Source organism: Tachyglossus aculeatus, unplaced genomic scaffold, assembly GCF_015852505.1.
Source record: "Tachyglossus aculeatus isolate mTacAcu1 unplaced genomic scaffold, mTacAcu1.pri scaffold_97_arrow_ctg1, whole genome shotgun sequence".
In the NCBI taxonomy this organism is placed as follows: domain Eukaryota; kingdom Metazoa; phylum Chordata; class Mammalia; order Monotremata; family Tachyglossidae; genus Tachyglossus; species Tachyglossus aculeatus.
This window is the reverse complement of record NW_024045100.1, coordinates 384882-395675: the sequence shown is the minus strand read 5'-3', so window position 1 is coordinate 395675 and position 10794 is coordinate 384882.

The window sequence follows — 10794 nt, the reverse complement described above, 5'->3', positions numbered from 1 at the left end:
GGCAAGTCACTTTACTTCTCTAGGCCTCAGTTCCCTCATCTGTAAAATGGGGATTATGACTGTGAGCCCCCCATGGGACAATCTGATCACCTTGTAATCTTCCCAGCGCTTAGAACAGTGATTTGCACATAGTAAGCACTTAATAAATGCCATTATTATTATTATTATTATCATTATTCAGATGTCACAAATGAAAAGAAATGTGTCTGTCTGGCTTTATCTCCGCCGCTTAAATCAAGCCAAGGAGCTCCTTGACTCCAAAAGCTTCCAGTTGTGAAAGCAAGACATAATAGCTAGCATTCTCCATTCTCCCACCAGTTCTCCAGGAAAGAAAGCAAATTACTGTGGTAAAAACTTTGTCAAACACAGGTAAGCCTGGGACCTGATCCTCCACTACTCTCCCATTAACATAAAAAGAAAGGGAGCCAGTGCCCTCTCCTCTACCTGATTCATCACCCCTGTGGTGGGGAATGATACCGTTCTAACGTTTAATATTTTTACGTGCATTTCTTAATGTTTAAGATCTTGAGCCACTCAACCTATTGAAAGAAACCCCAGAACTTCTGCTCCAAACTCCCTTAGGAGCCTTGGCTGTAAACACCCATGGGAATGGCTTTGACCACTTGCGAGAGAGAAAGAGAAAGACAGAGACAGAGACAGAGAGAGTGTTTATGTACGCACGCCCACACACACATGACTGAATGTGTAGAATTAAGCTTGTATACTCAACTGAATATCCATTGCAGATTGTCTGCACATGACGATAGGCTATTGTACACTCTGACGTCTATGCTATCTGCAATAGCTGTTATTGATATTGCATTTTGGTATCCTGATCATATCAAAAAGTTTAAATATTGGTAGTTATCACTTTCCCCACAAAATATTTATTCATTCATTCAATAGTACTGATTGAGTGCTTACCATGTGCAGAACATGGTACTAGGCATTTGGGAGAGTAAAATAAGCACACACATTCCCTGTCCACAAATAGTTTATATTCTAGATGGGTAGACAGGCATTAATAAATAAATAGATTACAGATATGTACATAAGTGCTGTGGGACTGGGAGGAGGGAATGAGTAAATGGAGAAAGTCAGGGCAAGGCAGAAGGGAGTGGGAGAAGAGGAAAGGAGGGCTCAGGTAAGGAAGGTCTCTTGGAGGAGATATGCCTTCAGTAAGGCTTTGAGGTGCGGGAGAGTCATTGTCAGATTTGGGGAAGGAGGGCATTTCAGGACGGGGTAGGATGTCGGGGAGGGGTCAGTAGCAAGATAGACGAGATCGAGATACAGTAAGAAGTTTGGCATTAGATGAGCCAAGTGTGCAGCTGGGTTGTAATAAGAGAGTAGCGAGATGAGGTAGGAGGGGGCAAGGTGATGGAGTGCGTCTAAGCCAATGTTGAGGAGTTTTTGTTTGATATGGAGTTGTACACATGTACAAATACGGCATCCTTCACTTTTCTCTTGGGCGAGCTGAGGTTGGATTCTATGAAAAATAAACACGATAGCAAGTTCAACATTTAAACATAATAGCAATAGATGTTTAAAATAAACCTTAAAAATTCGATGATAAAATAACAATTCCCTCATCACAATAATGCTCTAGAAAAGTCCAATTTATAAGCATGCACACAAAATCAATCCCTCTCAAGGCACTCAAGCCACTCAACTAAGGTAGAATTTCTCGGAAATCGATTGTGGTTGAGACCTTTCTCTCTAAGATGGAGCAGCTTGTTGGCTCGGGGCAGAAGGATGAGAAATCTACCTGTCTGGAACTCCAACTCTATTTTTCAATATAACTATTTTTGTCCAAGAACCAGCCAGCCTGCGTATCTTCAGAAGGCTAGAGCTTGCCTCACCCCGGCTCCTGAAACCGAAAACTGGGAAGATAGGTGAGAAAAAAGGTATCTTTCCTTGCTTTCCAAGGACCATGTTCTGAAGCTTCCCTTCAATCTGATGAGGGAGAACGCCGGTTCGGAAGGATAGGTAGCCCATGCCTATTTGTAAATATTCTTACATCTGCCCACCCATTCGAGTGTAATGGGCAGGAAACGTGTCTTGTAATAATAATTACAGTAGATGTATTTTACTATTATTGCCTTATGCGGTCGAGTCATGTTCCACCCACAGCGACGTCGCAGACACATCTCTCCCACCTCCATCAGTAATCATTCTAGTAGTGTATCCGTGGAGTTTTCTTGGGAAAAATATGGAAAACTTGAGTCTCTGCCCTCGCCTCTCTACCACATCGCTATTGCCCAGCACAGGTGAGGTTTGACTGGTAGCAGATTGCCTTCCACTCACTAGCCACTGGCCAAGCTGGGAATAGACTGGGAATGCCTCGGCTTGACTTTCCCTCCTGCAGCTGTGACTGGCAGAGTACTGGAAACTCTCCAGGGGCGACACTGAGAGGAAGAAGCAGTGTGGCCTTGTGGAAAGAGCACGGGTTTAGGAGTCAAATGACCTGAGTTCTAATCCAGCTCTACCAGTTGAGTGCCGTGTGATCTTGGGCAAGTCACTTGCTGGCCTTAGTTTCCTCATCTGTAAAATGGAGACTCATTCTGTTCTCCCACCTACTTAGACCGTGAGCCCTACGGTGGTCTACATATGCCCCAGTTAACTTATATTTACCCCAGGACTTGGAATAGTGCTTGAAACATTGTAAACGCTTAACAAGTAAAATTGATAGAGAAGCAATGTGGCTCCGTCGAAAGAGGACGGGCTTTGGAGTCGGAGGTCATGGATTCACATCCCGGCTGTGTGACTTTGGGCCAGTCACTTCACTTCTCTGGGCCTCAGTTCCCTCACCTGTAAAATGGGGATGAAGACTGTGAGCCCCCCGTGGGACAACCTGATCACCTTGTGACCTCCCCAGTGCTTAGAACAGTGCTTTGCACATAGTAAGTGCTTAATAAATGCCATTGTTATTATTATTATAGGTGCTTGACAAATGCCATAATTAATATTATTATTCAGAAAATTAGACACAGTCCCTGTCCCACATGGAACTGAGTGAAGACCCACACACCGGTGCCGCTCATGTTCAAATCCCTACTGAGAGCTCACCTCCTCCAGGAGGCCTTCCTAGACTTAGCCCACTTTTTCCTCTCCTCCTCCCCATCCCCCCCGCCCTACCTCCTTCCCTTTCCCACAGCACCTGTATATATGTTTGTACAGATTTATTACCCTATTTATTTTACTTTTACATATTTACTATTCTATTGATTTCGTTAATGATGTGCATAGAGCTTTATTTCTATGTATTGTGATGACTTGAAACCTGTCCACATGTTTTGTCTTGTTGTCTGTCTCCCCCTCCTAGACTGTGAGCCCATTGTTGGGTAGGAATCACATTTATGTGTTGCCGACTTGTACTTCCCAAGCGCTTAGTACAGTGCTCTGCACACAGTAAGCACTCAATAAATACAATTGATTGAATGAATGAATGAATGAACTCACAGGGTAAGAGGGAGGAAGAACAGATAGACATACCATCACTATTTTACAGGTGAGAAAACTGAAGCACACAGTGAAGTGACTTGTCCCAGGTCACATCATATATGTTGCCAACTTGTACTTCCCTAGCGCTTAGTACAGTGTTCTGCACACAGTAAGCGCTCGATAAATACGATTGAATGAATGAATGAACATCAGGCAGGAGGTGAACCCCAAGGTTGAATGGTATCCTGTCACAGGTAGGGGCTGAGATAATAACAATAATAATAATAATAATAATAATAATAATAATAAAACAATAATAGTATTTCTTAAGCACTTACTATGCGCCGAGCACTGTTAACTCTGTTATACTTTCCTAAGAGCTTAGTGTAGTGCTTTGTACCCAGTAGACAACCAAAAAATACCTTTACTACCACCACTACTTCTTTTTTACTACTACTATCACCACCACACCACTACCAGTACTACCAGTAGAAGCCGCATGGCTTAATGGAAATAGCCCGGGCTTGGGAGTCACAGGTCGTGGGTTCCAATCCCGGCTCTGCCACTCATCAGCCATGTGACTCTGGGCAAGTCACTTCACTTCTCTTCCCCTCAGTTACCTAATCTGTAAAAGGGGGATTAAGACTGTGAGCCCCGTGTGGGACAACCTGATTACCTTGTATCTACTCCGGCGCTTAGGACAGTGCTTGGCACACAGTAAGCACTTAACAAATACAGTGATTATTAATATTATTCATTCATTCAATCGTATTTATTGAGTGCTTACTGTGAGCAGAGCACTGGACTAAGCGCTTGGGAAGTACAAATCAGCAACAGATAGAGACAATCCCCAACCAACAATGGGCTCACAGACTAGAAGGAGGCAGACAGACAATAAAACCGAACCAGGACATAGGTGTCAATACACATTATTAGTACGACTGCTATTACTAGTAGGGACCGTCTCTATATGTTGCCAACTTGTACTTCACAAGCGCTTAGTACAGTGCTCTGCACATAGTAAGCGCTCAATAAATACGATTGAATGAATGAATGAATACTAGTACTCCTGAAGCAGCATGACCTAGTGGTTAGAACATGGGCCTGGGGAATCCTAAGAACCCGGGTTCTAATCTGCTGTTGGATTTCTAGTGGGTCACACGCTCTTGGGTCGCATCCAGCGATGACTTCCTTCATTCGTTCATTCGATCACATTTATTGAGCACTTACTGTGAGCAGAGCACTGTACTAAGCGATTGGAAAGTACAATTCGGCAATGTATAGCGACAGTCCCTACTCAACAACGGGCTCATGGTCTAGAAGGGGTTGACAGACAGCAAAACAAAAGAAGTAGACACATGTCAATACCACCAAAACAAACAGAATTATAGATATATACACATCATTCATAAATTAAATAGGGTAATAAATATGTACAAATAAACACAAGGGCTGTGGGAAGGGGAAGGGGGTAGGACAGAGGGAGGGAATGGGGAGATGGGGAGGGGAGGAGGAGCCTAGGAGAAGTGGGGGGCTCAGTTTGGGAAGGCCTCCTGGAGGAGGTGAGCTCTCAGTAGGGCTTTGAAGGGAGGAAGAGAGCTAGTTTGGCAGATGTGTGGAGGGAGGGTAGTCCGGGCCAGGGGGAGGACGTGGGTCGGGGGTCGATGGCGGGATGGGCGAGAACGAGGCCCAGTGAGGAGGTGAGCGGCAGAGGAGTGGAGGGTGCGGGCTGGGCTGGAAATGGAGAGAAGGGAGGTGAGGTAGGAGGGGGCAAGGTGATGGACAGCCTTCTGTTTTTTCATCGGCACTGAAAGAATCACTTTTTTCACCAAGCGGGCGTTTGAGGAGAAAGAAAGATGAGGTTACTCAGGTAGGGTCAGGGGAATTTTCTGGGGACTGAAACAAAGGGAATATAAATAAGGAAGGAAGAAGTTTTATTTGAATGTTAAAAAAAAGGGTAATAAAGCGTATTCTGAAGAAATACGGAAAATGGCACAACAGCCTGACATAAACCTATAGCTTGACTGTTTTAAAATAGAGATATCAGGAAAAACATAACACCAAAAGATACTCATTCATTCATTCAATCGTATTTATTGAGCGCTTACTGTGTGCAGAGCACTGTACTAAGCGCTTGGAAAGTACAATTCGGCAACAGATAGAGACAATCCCTTCCCAACAATGGGCTCACAGTCTAGAAGGGGGAGACAGACAACAAAACAAAACAAGTAGACAGGCATCAATACCACCAGAATAAATAGAATTATAGAAATATAAACATCATTAATTAATTCATTCAATCGTATTTATTGAGCGCTTACTGTGTGCAGGGCACTGTACTAAGCGATTGGGAAGTACAATTCGGCAACAGATAGAGACAATCCCTTCCCAACAACGGGCTCACAGTCTAGAAAGGGGAGACAGACAACAAAACAAAACAAGCAGACGGGCATCAATACCATCAGAAAAAAACAGATGAACTGTGACTAACCTTGTTACCTTTTATCTATAGCTACTTTGTATCTATATTAGCTCCTAGTATAGTGCCTGGGAGAGAAGATAGCCGGTCCCTGACTCTGGCAGCCCTGGGGATTCCAGAGGGCAGATGGGGATCAGCACTGCAGGTGGCAAAAGCAGAGCCAGCAAAACAACAATAGTGTTAATTATAATAACAATAATAATAATGGCATTTATTAAGCACTTACTATGTACAAAGCACTGTTCTAAGCGCTGGGGAGGTTACAAGGTGATCAGGTTGTCTCACAGGGGGTTTCACAGTCTTCACCCCCATTTTACAGAGGAGGGAACTGAGGTCCAGAGAATTGAAGTGACTTGCCCAAAGTCACACAGCTGACAAGCAGCAGAGACGAGATTTGAACCCATGACCTCCTACTCCAAAGCCCGGGCTCTTCCCAGTGAGCCACGCTGCTACATAGTGTTGATGTAAAAGGAATTGCGGGAGTGAATTTGTCATTACAACAGTGCTTGGCACATAGTAAACGCTTAACAAATACCATCACTATTATTATTATTATCTCAGCCCCTACCAATGACAGGATACCATTCAACCATCAGCAGTGATATCCTCAAACCTCAATGTGTGGGTATTTCTCTCTCTCTCTCTCTCTCTCTCTCTCTCTCTTTCTCTCTCTCTCTCATATGTATATAAATATATATATATAAATTATTGTATAATTACAATTATATATAACATATATATTAATATATTATATATAATTGTAATTATACAATAATTTATGTATATTTATGTCATCACCAATCGCATTTATTAAGTGCTTACTGTGTGCAGAGCACTGTACTAAGCGCTTGGGAAGTACAAGTTGGCAACATATAGAGACAGTCCCTACCCAACAGTGGGCTCACAGTCTAAAAGGGGGAGACAGAGAACAAAACCAAACATACTAGCAAAATAAAATAAATAGAATAGATATGTACAAATAAATAAATAAATAAATAAATAAATAAATAGAGTAATAAATATGTACAAACATATATACATATACACAGGTGCTGTGGGGAAGGAAAGGAGGTAAGATGGGGGATGGAGAGGGGGACGAGGGGGAGAGGAAGGAAGGGGCTCAGTCTGGGAAGGTCTCCTGGAGGAGGTGAGCTCTCAGTAGGGCCTTGAAGGGAGGAAGAGAGCTAGCTTGGCGGATAGGCAGAGGGAGGGCATTCCAGGCCCGGGGGATGACGTGGGCCGGGGGTCGACGGCGGGACAGGCGAGAAGGAGGTACGGTGAGGAGATTAGCGGCAGAGGAGCGGAGGGTGCGGGGTGGGCTGTAGAAGGAGAGAAGGGAGGTGAGGTAGGAGGGGGCGAGGTGATGTAGATCCTTGAAGCCGAGGGTGCAGAGTTTCTGCCTGATGCGCAGATTGATTGGTAGCAACTGGAGATTTCTGAGGAGGGGTGTAACATGCCCAGAGCGTTTCTGGACAAAGACAATCCGGGCAGCAGCATGAAGTATGGATTGAAGTGGGGAGAGACACGAGGATGGGAGATCAGAGAAAAGGCTGATGCAGTAGTCCAGACGGGATAGGATGAGAGCTTGAACAAGCAGGGTAGCGGTATGGATGGAGAGGAAAGGGCGGATCTTGGCAATGTTGCGGAGCTGAGACCGGCAGGTTTTGGTGACGGCTTGGATGTGAGGGGTGAATGAGAGACCGGAGTCGAGGATGACACCAAGGTTGCGGGCTTGTGAGACGGGAAGGATGGTAGTGCCGTCAACAGTGATGGGAAAGTCAGGGAGAAGGCAGGGTTTTGGAGGGAAGACAAGGAGTTCAGTCTTGGTATTTATATACTTCTCTCTCTCTCTCTCTCTCTCTCTCTCTCTCTCTCTCTCTCTATATATATATATATACAGGCACAAATATATATATATATATATGTATATATATACATATATATGTACACGCACAAATGTATGTACCCCCCACACACATATGTATATACATACATATCTAATTATAGGATAACCAGCTTTAGAATACCAGTATCATGCTGCATGACTTTATATGCTTATATTTCCCACAGAGACTGAGTAGGTCACTTAAGAAAGATAACTAAATGACAGGTGCCATTAAAACCTTTCAGGTAAGTTGCAAAACTAAAAAAGTCATTCATCAGAACTACCAGGAGAAAAACTTAAAATTTTACATTGTAAAACAATTTGGAGATTGTAAACTGACAAAATTCCTTAAATAGTCTGGGAAGAAAAAGGTAGAGAAGAAGTATTTGGACTGCACAATTCCAAATATTTTGAAAAGTCTTAAACATAATAATAATAATGATGGTATTTTTTTAGCACCTACTGTGTGCAAAGCACTGTTCTAAGCGCTGGGGGGATACAAGGTGATCAGGTTGTCCCATGTTGGGCTCACAATCTCAATCCCCATTTTATAGATGAGGTAACTGAGGGACAGAGATGTGAAATGACTTGCCCAAAGTCACCCAGCTGACTATTGGCAGAGCCAGGATTTGAACCCATGACCTCGTACTCCAAAGCCCGTGCTCGTTCCACTAAACCACGCTTCTTCTCTAATTATACCAGTATATCTCACATTTTCACAACGTCTCCACAATTCTATAATCTGTACTAATGTAAACAGGACTGTCACTTATACCAGACCAACAATTGTCAATCATACTTATTGAGTGCATACTATGTGCAGAGCACTGTACTAAGCACTTGGGAGGGCATGATATAACAATCTAACATACTTCACTTTTATCAGACCAACAAATGTCAATCATATTTATTGAGTGCTTACTACATGCAGGCCACTGTACTAAGCATTTGGGATGGTACGATATAACAATCGAACGTACTTCACTTATACCAGACCAACAATTACTGAGTGCTTTACTATGTGCAGAGCACTGTACTAAGCATTTGGGAGGGTACGATATAACAATCTAGCATCCTTCACTTATACCAGACCAACAAATGTCAATCATAATTATTGAGTGCTTACTACTTGCACAGCACTGTACTAAGCACTTGGGAGGGTACGATATAACAATCTAACATACTTCACTTATACCAGACCAACAACTGTCAATCATATTTATTGAGTGCTTGCTACGTGCAAACCACTGTACTAAGCACTTGGGAGGGTACAATATAACAATCTAACATACTTCACTTATACCAGACCAACAATTGTCAATCATATTTATTGAGTGCTTACTGTGTGCAGACCACTGTACTAAGCACTTGGGAGGGTACTATATAACAATCTAACATACTTCACTTAGACCAACAATTGTCAATCATATTTATTGAGTGCTTAGTACATGCAGAGCACCGTACATACTAAGCACTTGGGAGGGTAAGACATAACAATCTAACATACTTCAATTATACCAGAACAACAATTATTGAGTGCTTTACTATGTGCATAGCACCGTATTAAGCACTTGGGAGGGTACGCTATAACAATATAACATACTTCACTTATACCAGACCAACAATTGTCAATCATATTTATTGAGTGCTTTACTACATGCAGAGCACTGTACTAAGCACTTGGGAAGGTACGATATAACAATCTAACATACCTCACTTAGACCAGACCAACAAATGTCAATCATATTTATTGGGTGCTTACTATGGGCAGACCACTGTACTAAGCACTTGGGAGGGTACGATATAGCAATCTAACATACTTCACTTATACCAGACCAACAATTACTGAGTGCTTTACTATGTGCAGAGCACTGTACTAAGCACTTGGGAGGGTACGATATAACAATCTAACATCACTTATACCAGACCAACAATTGTCAATCATATTTATTGAGTACTTGCTACATGCAGACCACTGTACTAAGCACTTGGGACGGTACGATATAACAATCTAATGTACTTTACTTATACCAGACCAACAATTGTCAATCATATTTACTGAGTGCTTTACTATGTGCAGAGCCACTGTACAGCACTTGGGAGGGTACGATATAAAAATCTAGAATACTTCACTTATATTAGACCAACAACTGTCAATCATATTTATTGAGTATTTTACTATGTGCAGAGCACTGTATTAAGCACTTGGGAGGGTACGTTATAACAATCTAACATACTTCACTTATACCAGACCAACAACTGTCAATCATATTTATTGAGTGCTTACTACATGCAGACCACTGTACTAAGCACTTGGGAGGGTACGATATAACCATTTAACATACTTCACTTATACCAGACCGACAATTGTCAGTCATATTTATTGAGTGCTTTACTACGTGCAGAGTATTGTACTAAGCACTTGGGAGGGTACGATTTAACAATCTAACATACCTCACTTATACCAGACCAACAAATGTCAATCATATTTATTGAGTGCTTACTACGTGCAGAGCACCATACTAAGCACTTGGGAGGGTATGATATAACAATCTAACATACTTCAATTATACCAGACCAAAAATTATTGAGTGCTTTACTACGTGCAAAGCACCGTACTAAGCACTTGGGAGGGTACAATATAACAATCTAACATACTTCACTTATACCAGACCAACAATTGTCAACCATATTTATTAAGTGCTTACTACATGCAGAGCACTGAACTAAGCACTTGGGAGGGTACGCTATAACAACCTAACATACTTCACTTATACCAGACCAACAAATGTCAATCATATTTATTGAGTGCTTACTACATGCAGAGCACTGAACTGAACACTTGGGAGGGTACGATATAACAATCCAACATACTTCACTTATATCAGACCGACAAATGTCAATCATATTTATTGAGTGCTTTACTACGTGCAGAGCACTGTACTAAGCACTTGGGAGGGTACGATATAACAATCTAACATACTTCACT